The sequence below is a fragment of the Phaseolus vulgaris genome, chromosome 7 (assembly GCF_000499845.2).
Source record: "Phaseolus vulgaris cultivar G19833 chromosome 7, P. vulgaris v2.0, whole genome shotgun sequence".
NCBI classification, from domain to species: Eukaryota; Viridiplantae; Streptophyta; class Magnoliopsida; order Fabales; family Fabaceae; genus Phaseolus; species Phaseolus vulgaris.
The window spans coordinates 25,010,244-25,021,185 of record NC_023753.2 but is presented as its reverse complement, the minus strand read 5'-3'; positions in this window follow the sequence as shown (position 1 = coordinate 25,021,185).

The following is a 10,942-nucleotide window of genomic DNA, read 5'->3' as shown; positions in this document are numbered from 1 at the left end:
TCGAAGAGAGGCGTTTTATGGTGTACGAACGTCCGCCAAGAGCGGACACGACGATGGTTGAGGCGACGCCCGTTGGGCTGACGCCTGAAGCGGCCATAGCAGAGAGGGCGAGGCCCGAAGCAGATGTGCCAATGGAGGAAGCCCTGAGAGCGGCGCCCGTAGAAGAAGCGGCGCCCGCCGAAGATGATAATAGGGAGCAACCTGCAGCTAAACCCTAGAAAGGGAGATTGGCGGCAAAGCTTTCAAGTTAGGAAGCTCGCTAAGTCCAGAAGAACAGGAAGGGGTGGCAGAAGTGATTTCGCGCCACCTGGATGCCTTCGCATGGTCCGCCTCGGATATGCCGGGCATCGACCCCGATTTCCTGTGTCACCACCTCAGCATGGACGCCACGGTCCGCCCCGTGCGTCAGAGAAGGAGGAAGTTCAATGAGGAGCGACAACAGGTGGTGAAAGACGAAACGCAGAAGCTGCTGAGTGCTGGCCACATTAGGGAGATTCAGTACCCTGAGTGGCTCGCCAACGTCGTCTTGGTGAAAAAGGCGAACGGAAAGTGGAGAATGTGCGTTGACTTCACGGACCTGAACAAGGCGTGCCCAAAGGATTCCTATCCGTTGCCCAGCATCGACGCCCTAGTGGACAGCGCGTCTGGCAGCAAGGTGTTAAGCTTCCTGGACGCCTTCTCAGGGTATAACCAAATCAAGATGCACCCCAGAGACGAGAGCAAGACTGCGTTCATGACTGAAACATGCAGTTATTGCTATAAGGTGATGCCCTTCGGGCTCAAAAATGCGGGCGCCACGTACCAGAGGTTAATGGACAAGGTCCTGGCGCCAATGCTGGGAGGAACGTATACGCCTATGTAGACGACATGGTGGTGGCGTCGCAGAGTAGGGTGCAGCACATGCAGACCTCGAGGAGTTGTTCAACACAATATCCAAATACCGCCTCAAGTTGAACTCCGAGAAGTGTGTTTTCGGGGTAGAGGCCGGTAAATTCTTGGGTTTTCTGCTCACCGAGAGGGGGATAGAGGCGAACCCCGACAAATGTGCGGCTATTATCGCCATGCGGAGTCCGACATCGGTAAAGGAGGTGCAACAGTTGACAGGGCGGATGGCGGCGCTCTCGAGGTTTTGTTTTCGCCGGAGGAGAAAGGGGGCACCCTACTTCCAGTGCCTCAAGAGAAACAGTCGCTTTGCATGGACCGAGGAATGTGAAGCGGCTTTCGTTAAGCTGAAGGAGTACCTGGCGACGCCTCCGGTTCTCTGCAAGCCGGTAATGGGCGTGCCCCTCCGGTTGTATTTTACTGTAACGGAGCGGGCCATCAGTTCTGTGTTGGTCCAAGAGCAGGACCAGAGTCAGAAGCCCATCTACTTTGTAAGCAAGGCCTTACAGGGGGCTGAGACAAGGTACCAAGCACTGGGAGAAGGCGGCGCTGGCGGTAGTGTTCTCAGCTAGGAGGCTCCGTCATTACTTCCACAGTTTTACGGTGGTGGTGATGACCAACCTCCCTATACAGAAGGTACTGCAGAAACCCGATGTGGCAGGAAGAATGGTACGCTGGGCAGTGGAACTGTCAGAATTCGACATACAGTACGAGCCTATAGGATCCATCAAAGGGCAGGTGTACGCGGATTTTGTAGCAGAACTTTCGCCCGGAGGTGAGCAAGAGGTGGAAGCGGGTTCACAGTGGCTGCTCTCGGTTGATGGCTCCTCAACCAACAAGGGAGTGGTGCGGGAATAGTGCTGGAAGGACCCGACGGCATACTGATCGAGCAGGCCTTGCGTTTTGCCTTCAAGGCAAGTAACAATCAAGCAGAATATGAAGCCCTGATTGCAGGAATGCTCTTGGCCAAGGAGATGGGCGCACAGAACCTCCTAGTGAAGAGCGACTCCCAGTTGATTATGGGGCAGGTGTCGGGTGAGTTCCAGGCGAAGGACCCACAGATGGCGGCGTATCTAAAATACGTCCAGTTGTTGAGAGGGGCGTTCAACGCTCTTGAGTTAATACACGTCCCGAGGGAGCAGAATGCCAGAGCTGACCTGCTCGCAAAGCTGGCCAGCTCAGGTAAGGGGGGTAGACAGAGGACAGTGATCCAGGAGACTCTCAAAGCTCCGCGTCGATTCGTGGAAGACAACAGGGTGGATGTCCTCCAGATTTATGCATCAAGGGGAAGGCTGAGGAGTCACTCCTCATTGACCCAAGATACGCAGAGGGCGCCCCGCATCAGTATATACGCGGGTGTGTCTGAGGAAGAGCAGATGCAGGTCTGTGTCCTGTCCAAGGGAGACACCTGGATGACGCCCTATAAACGATACCTGGCGGATGGGGTCCTTCCAGTGGACCCTGAAGAGGGTAAGAAAATCAAAAGAAATGCCGCAAGATATACTTTGGTGGATGGGGTGCTGTTCAGGCACGGTTTCAACCACCCTATCCTAACATGCGTCAGTGGCGATGAGTGCACCAGGATAATGGCGGAGCTACACGAAGGCATCTGCGGAAGCCATGTAGGAGGAAGGTCCTTAGCCTCCAAGGTAATACGCGCAGGTTTCTTCTGGCCAACAGTGAAAGAGGATTGCGCACGGCACGCCCAGCGGTGTAAGCAATGCCAAAAGCACGCCGACTGGCACAAGGCGCCGCCAGAAGAGTTGCGGTCCATATACAGCCCGTGGCCTTTCCACACATGGGGAATTGACATCCTGGGCCCTTTCCCACTGGCAATCAGGCAGATGAAGTATCTGATCGTCGCCATAGAATACTTCACTAAGTGGATAGAGGCAGAGCATGTGGCACAAATCACCGCGCATAAGGTACAGCATTTTGTGTGGAGAAACATCGTGTGTCGCTTTGGCGTACCCAGGCGCCTGATATCTGACAACGGGACCCAGTTCGCCAGTCAGCAGTTGAGAAATCTGTGCGCTGAAGTGGGAATCAAGGAAGTGTTCGCGTCGGTCGAACACCCCCAAACCAATGGACAAGTAGAGTCAGCAAACAAAGTTCTGCTGAGGGGGTTAAAAAGAAGGTTAGAGAAGGCCAAAGGGGCGTGGGCGGAAGAGGTGCCAAGGATTGTATGGGCATACCACACCACGCCCCAATCCTCTACTATGGAGACGCCTTTCAGTTTGGTGTACGGGTCGGACGCGATGATTCCAGTAGAAATACACGAAAGCTCACCGCGTTTTCAAAACTTTGTGGTGGAGGAATCTAATGAGGAGAGACGGGTAAACCTGGATCTGCTAGAAGAGGCCAGGAAGAAGCTAGAATAAAAGTTGAAGCGATGAAGAGAAGAGTGGAGCGGCAATATAGCTCTAAAGTAAAGCCGCGACAGTTTCAGGTGGGCGACCTAGTGATGAGGAAAGCTCACCCATACGAGTTGGAGAATAAGCTGTCTCCCAAGTGGACCGGGCCCTTCAGAGTTACTGAGGCCAAGGGCAACGGTTCGTACAACCTGGAGACTTTAGATGGAGGCCCTATCCCGCGCAGTTGGAATGCAGCCAACTTAAAATTTTATTTCAGTCGACTTATGTAAGCAGCATGTAACAATTTAGTTGAAGGGGACGCTCTTTTTCCCTTTCGGGGGTTTTTTAATGAGGTCACCCTAATAAATGGAAAAACCAGTTGAGAAAAAGAAGTGCCTTGGTTTTCAGCCTTTATCTTTCCTTGTTAGAAGTAATGTGATGCGCCGCCTAGGCCATGGTGTCGCCAAGGAAGAAGGCGTCGCCTAGGTCTTGGCGTCGCCCAGAAAGAAGGCGTCGCCCAAGTAAAAGCATGCATCGTTGGCAGAACGAGACGAAAGGAAGTCGCGCGGTATATGAAGCATATGCAAAGTAAAGTGGCGTTGTAAAGAATTATGATATTGAAAAGTTGTTGTTACAAGCAATGTTCAGTACAAAATGCAAAAACACAAATAAGCCACTTCTCAGCGCTCATCAGAATCATCACTGGAGGAAGGCGAAGCTCCTTTCCCAGCCCGCAGCGCTTGAGTAAGTCGTGTCCTCTTTTCTTGGCTTATTTTCGAACCTGCACAAAGGGAACAGATGTTTTAGAGACACCGTGAAGAAAGACAGGCACAGTTAGAAAGTAACGAAGGCCGAAGTTGCCTAAGGCAGTGGTTCTCACATATGTACTTCTCAAGAGTCCTAGCATTGAACTCCAAGCTGATCACCGTAGCAGAGTCAAAGCCTCCCGCCTCAGCAAGAATCCGGCAAGCTATTTGATCACTTGGAGCCAGATTCTTGAGGGGTTTGGCTTTGAGGGCCTTTTCCTCTCTCACCCAGTACAGCGGAAACCCATCCAGAGCGTCGGGGATGAGGTCAGTACGACAGATCTTGAAGAACCGGCCTTTCCACCTGGTGAATGAGCTCTGGAAGGGTGTGAAGAGAACCCTCCCGGGCACATTACTGAGAGTTACCCAGAGGTTGTGTCTCTGTCTCTTCACCTCAAAAAAGTGAAGAAAGAGGTCAACCGAGGGCGCACAACCCAGAGACCCGAAGAGGACATCGAAGGCCTTGACAAAGGCCCAGCTGTTGGGATACAACTGGGCCGGAGCCACGTTGATCTCTGTCAGCAGTTCCTTCTCGAACCAAGAAAAGGGTAAGCGCACTCCGATGGTCTTGAACACCACCTGGTAAAAGTAAAAGAAAGGGACCCCTTCGTTGGCCCGTTCGTCTCCACACACTGGCTCCCCCAGAGTGCAAGGGAGCACAGCGATGTCGTCATCGTGCCTCCTTGCGAAGGCCCGGTGGTCGTAAGAACACAACTCCCCTTTGTGTTCCCGTACGGCCCTGGTGGAGAGCAAGCATGAACACTCATCAAGAAGTTCACTCGAGGCCCAAGGGTACAAGTCTTTGGGACGGACCCTGGAGGAAGCATCGTGAGAAGACATTCTTTAACGAGATCAGGATGGCCTGAAATGCAAGAGTTGAGAGAAGGAAGGGTGCAAGAAGGAAGGGTACAAGAAGAAAGAACGTAAGTAGGTTATGAAGAGTGAGAAAATGATGAGGATAGTTCCAGAGTTTGAAGAGCTAAATAAAGCGGTTAGAGCGCCAAACGACGTGAATGGATGCACCGCACGATTGATACACGTGGCAGAAGATGAAAGGATGACGCTGGCACCACTGGTTTAAATCAGAAAACGTCGTATCAGCAGAATATCCAGTGGTACGATGCGCCGTCGAAAGTGAGCCAGGGGTACAGCAGGAGTCAGAAAATGGAATGACTAGATACCCCATCAACCATACCAGCAGCGCCACGTGGATCAAGTCGAATGATAGAAGGTCCCATCAGCTATACAAGGAGCGCCACGTGGATGACACAGGCAAAGCCTTGGGCTCTTCGCTGTTATCAGGCGTTGACCAAGGCAAGATTTAAGGTCAATGTCGAAGTAAAGGTAACGCCCGAGGCGTTGCCAGGAAGGACGTAAAGGGCGACGACAGCGCGAGAGGTCGCGGGCGTCGCCAACCCAAATACCGACTGGCGTCACCTCCTTGATACCCACAGGTAGGAAAGACTGTGGAGGGAGAAGAAATCAAAGAAAGGCAAAGTTAGTCACAGGCGTTACCTCCCCGATACCCACAGGTAGGAAAGACTGTGGAGGGAGATGAGATCGCCAAACGCCAGCGAATTGCTGGCAGGGCGTTCCCCGATACCTATGGGAAGGAAAGACCATAGAGGGAACAGACCCTCTCCAGAGCGCTCAGCATTTTAGACACCCGGGACGATACGGTGCTGCTGTTAGCAGGCCTCTCCTTAGGCGTAGGCGCCGGGCGTTAAGGATCAGAGAAAGGGCCTTTCGGTATCAGAGACGTCCCGTGGACGATACAGCGCCACTTAGTGAGCCTCTCCATGGGCGTGAGGGTTGGCGGGCGACCTTACCCGATCATACCAAACCGCCCAACGAAGTGTAAGAAATGGGCAGAACACAGATAAAATAATTGAAGCGTGTGAAGGGAAAAGATGAGAATGAGATCGCATAGGCAGAATCGTATGTGACAAAGAAATAAAGACAACCATGCGAACGTCCCAAATCAGTAACAAGAGTGCGGATAGTTCAAAGAATTACAAGTTTTGACAGATAAAATCAAAAAACGAAGGTAAAGAATAAAAGAGTTGAGCTTGAAGAGGAAGGCGGCGGATGAGAGGCAGCGGTTCAGTCATCCAGATCCATGGGCACGACCTTCCCGTCGACGACGTGGTGTGTGGGGTCGCAGTTCGAAAGGTTGACGCCAGGATTCTCGCAGGACGCCTGTGTCAGGGCCTCTTGGAACCCCTCCTCGAAGGTACCCGCCATCTCCTGGATAAGGGACTTTTTCTCCTTCTCCAGTTCCTCAATGGCGGCGTCTCCAGAGGTCACCTGCTTCTCCAGAGCCTCTTTCTCCACGCGAAGCCGGCTAACCTCGACCTGCAGTTTGTCGTAGTCAACTCGGAGAAGGTCCATAGCTTTGGCCTGGGTGGCCATTTCCTCCTCCATCCGCTCCACCTTGGCAGCCTGTTCGCAGCAACGGTCCTTCAGGTCCTTTTGAGTTTCTGCATCCGCTTTGACCACTTCCTGAAGACCCGCTACCTGCACTTGAAGAGCAACTTCCCGAGTGTAGAAGCCTGCCTGGAGCTCCAATGCCTCCGCCAGTCGCCTCTCTGTTTCCGCTTTGGACTCTTGTATTTGTCTCAGGGAAGTTTGATAGGCTTCGTTCTGGCGTCCCAGGACCCTCATTTCCTCTTCCAGAGTAGATGCTTTTGTTTCCAAAGCTTGGAGGGTATGAGCTTGCAGGACCGCGTTTCTGGCCTGGGAGCGCCATTCCAGAGCCACCGCCAAGAAGGCCCCCAAGTAGAAAGGCATGCCTTCCCTCCTGTCGATACCTTCTGGCATAGTCCCGCCACTGAAACCCCTCATCAGATGCATGATTGGAGGAGGGATGGCGATGAAGTCGGGGGCAGCAGCGTCGGGAGCCGGGGAAGTAGTGGTTTCTGGCGGCGGCGGAGGCGGCGCAGATTCGGCGCCTTCGCCCCTTTCCTCTTGGAGTATCCTGGGAGGGAGTGAGGTTGCGCTTGGAGGGTTGTCCATAAAGGGGTTCCCTCCCTGCGGCGACGTCTCTACCAGAAGAGGAACCCGCGCGGATTTTCTCCTTCTGAAGGGTGCGACCCCTTCCGAATCCTCGTCATCTGACAGAATCTCCAAAACCCTTTTCCCTTTGTCAAGGGGGGGGTGGAGCCGGTGACGAGGCCGCAGCTAGGGGGACAGCGGCGATAGGCAAAGGAGAGTTGGGAGTTGGAAGCAAGTCGGAGCCAGGTGGAGACGTCGGAGATGGGCTAGAAGCAGCTTCAGCAGTGACTAGAGGCGGCGGTGACGGAGCCGGTGGGAGAACCGGAATGGCAACAGGGCTGGAGGAGACGCCTGCCTTGGCGGCACGAGCCTCCTTCAGTGCTTTCGCCAACATTATTCTTTTGGAAACGCCCATCACCGATCCTATATCAAGTCAGGTCAAACAACAAGGATTAGTACTAGAACAGTTATGCGAATTCACAATACATGAAGAGGCGTGAAAATGCAAGTAACATTGTACAGCGAAAATGGTAGCATAAGCCAAATACATGCAGATAACCACAACAACTAATGCATCATAAATCACCAAGAGCAGATACCGAAGTAGGTAGAAAGCCCATGGGCATTGAATTCGTTCGCGATGAGTTTGGCGGTATCGAAGACTATTCCCAGTCCCGCCAAGGCTTTGCATACATCCCGGTCAGGCGGGGCGAGCTCGTCCAGAGCCAAGGGCTTCATGGTTATAGGTTTGTCTGTCCAGTACAGGGGAAAGCCCTCTAGGATGGAAGGATCGCGCTTGGTCGCGCGTACCTTGAAGAATTTCCCCTTCCATCCTTTGAACGAATTCTGGAAGAGCGTAAGGATGATGCGCCCGGCGATGCCAGAAAAGCTCATCCAGAGACTCTTCCCTTGCTTCTTTACCTCGAAGAAGTGAAGAAAAACGTCCACGGAGGAAGGAACGCCTAGATAGCCGCAGAGAATTTGGAACCCCCTCACGAAAGCCCAGCTGTTGGGATGGAGTTGAGCGGGAGCAGTGTTTATCTCTGTCAGTAGCTCTTTTTCGAAGGGAGTGAGGGGTAGACGCAGGCCCACCCTCTTGAGCACCATCTGATAGAGGAAGAAGAAAGGGCATCCCCCAGTATCCCGTGAGTCCGCACAAACGGGCATCCCTGGTCGCACCCGGCTTACCAGGACTTGGGAGTCGTGATTTTTGTGGAACGCATTGAAGTTATAGAGGGCAGGGTCCCCCCTATGAGCCTCCACGTCCTCAACAGAGTTCAGGAGGGAACATTCGTCCAGAAGTTCGTCGGGGGCCCAGTCATATTCGCCCTTATAATGAGACTTGGGGAGCGGGGGAGGCGCGGTGGTCTTGGTTTTCGCCATCAACGCCAATGCTGAAGATCAAAAGAGAAAGAAAGGGTTCAGAGAAAAAGGGGTTTGGGGAGAAGAAAAGGGGAAAATGGAAGAACCCTAGGAGCGCCCTACCGACAAGAGAACGAAGGGAAGCGAGAGGAACAACGAAGCATACAAACAATATCCAGAGAAATACGAGAATAACAGCAGTCCCAGGCAGTTTCCGATAATGCGACGAAAGTGAAGAGTCATGAGTGCTCGAAACCATACCTTTGCTGTTGAAATGGAGGCGGTAGGAGAGCGCAGGAAGGGGAGAATCGCAATTGCAGAGAAAAAAGGTTTTGGAGGCGATGAACAGGGCAAAGTAGCAGAGTGAATGAATGTAACAGTAGGGTGAGCGCGGGGTTTGGAGTAACTTAAACGTTACATTTCGCAACTCAAGAGGCGCTAACTAAGGGCCGCAGGATCGGGCCACGCGTCAGAGGGTCAATTGCCCAGGGGAAACGCAAAGGTCCCTAAAGGAGGACCACGCGATGGGCCACGTGGCGCGCGATCAAGGGTAGCCCAAAAGGCGTTATCATCCCCATTTCAGGGAATGTCCAATCGGTCATTAAGAATACCCTGTGGTTCAGAAAGTGTCGCGTCAGTAATTCGAAAAATTGCTGAGTCAGCAGAGAATGACACGTCATCAGGAAGGCACGCGGATGGTGGGGGCAAGGCTTTAGTCTTTGCGCTGAAGACAAGTCTTCGGCTTAAGACTGGGGGGCTTGTGTACCGTCCCGTATCAGGGCGTTGACTAAGTCAAAGTCAACGACTGGAAAGTCAAAGTCAACTCAAGGTGTCGCCCAGGTGTAGAGACGCCAAGAGGAAGCGTCGCCAAGATAGGACAAGGCGTCGCCAAGGCAAGGCGTCGCCTGGGTGGAGGCGTCGCCAAGGCAAGGCGTCGCCTGGGTGGAGGCGTCACCCAACCAGGGCATAGCCAGATCAAACAGTGTAAAAGTAAGGCAATCACGGTATGGTTCCCCGATACCCATGGGTAGGAAAGACCATGGAGGGAGCGACGCTGTGGGAAAGCCTCAGGACCCGATATCTCGGGAAAGTGATAAAGAGAAGGAAAAGGTGGCTTCAAGGCCATAGTGATAGTACCAGTGAAGGGCAGCCTGACTCGTGAAGTACCCCTACCGCCCCAGAGACGCCTTCGGGACAGATACGACCCAAGAGGAAGGTCACGCCCAGGATAACCGGGTGCAGGGTGCGAGAGGAAGGCAGATACGCTCTCAGAGTAAGTGGCTAGATACTTGGGGGCATGAGTTGGCACCCAAAAAGCCACCCCTAGCGCAGTAGCACTCCCAGCAGGAGGACTCACACGTAGAAACGTCCCCAGGTGGGCCGAAGCGCCCCCAGATGGGGTCATGGCGTCGTGAGGCCCTCCACGTGTACGACAGCCATGCCGGAATAGAAACACCCTCTAGTCAGGTGCCAGGTAATTAAAGATATTCAATACAGTTTCCCTTTCGAGCATTCAGGTACTATTATGGCTCCCGAGCGTTTCAACGTCTTAAATGCGCTACGTTTCGTAATTAAGCGCTTTAATGAGTGCGTTACGTTTGAGATTAAAAGCGCTTTAAGGCGCTTTAAATGCTGGGGCAGTTTAAATAGCGCGGAGAATGTTGGAAAAAGGGTTGGAACCTTTGGCAAATTTACGAGAAACTCTCTGGTTGCTTGCCCGTGCTTTAAGATTACGTACAAGTGACTGGAGAATATTTTTGCCTGAAGGAGACAACACACACACACATATACACAGTCAATTCACCACCTTCAGAGTGCCACACGCGGTGCTCAGACACGGAGGTGGACAGTTTTTGGTGTTTCTTGCTGGCTGACTTGAGCGTCGGAGTGCACACGGCCGCTAGGGCGCCTCTTTGTCCTCTCTTTTTGCAGGAATCCACAGGCAACCAGTGGGAAGGTGTCCCTAGCTGACGGTTGAGGTCGCGCACGAAGACGTCCCGGTCAACTGGACGGAACAAAACCTATGCACCAGTAGCACGTCTTGAAGCTGTCAGATTGCTCTTAGCATTTTCCAGCATAAAAGGATTCAGGTTATTCCAAATGGATGTTAAAAGTGCATTCTTGAATGGTTATATTAATGAAGAAGTGTTTGTATCTCAGCCTCCAGAGTTCGAAGACTACAAAAATCCAGAGCATGTGTACAAGCTCAAGAAGGCACTATATGGATTAAAGCATGAACCTAGACAATGGTATTAGAGGCTAAGTGAGTTTCTGCTTTCTCAAGGTTATGACCGTGGCACCTATGATAAAACCTTGTTCATAAAGAAGAAAAGAGAAGACATTATACTTGTGCAAGTCTATGTAGATGATATCATCTTTGGATCCACAAATGAAGAAATGTGTGAAGCTTTTTTAGATGCAATGAAAAGTGAATTTGAAATGTCAATGTTAGGAGAAATGAATTTCTTCCTTGGATTGCAAGTGAAACAACTTAAGGATGGAATCTTCATAAATCAAGCAAAGTACTACAAGGAGTTGCTTAGG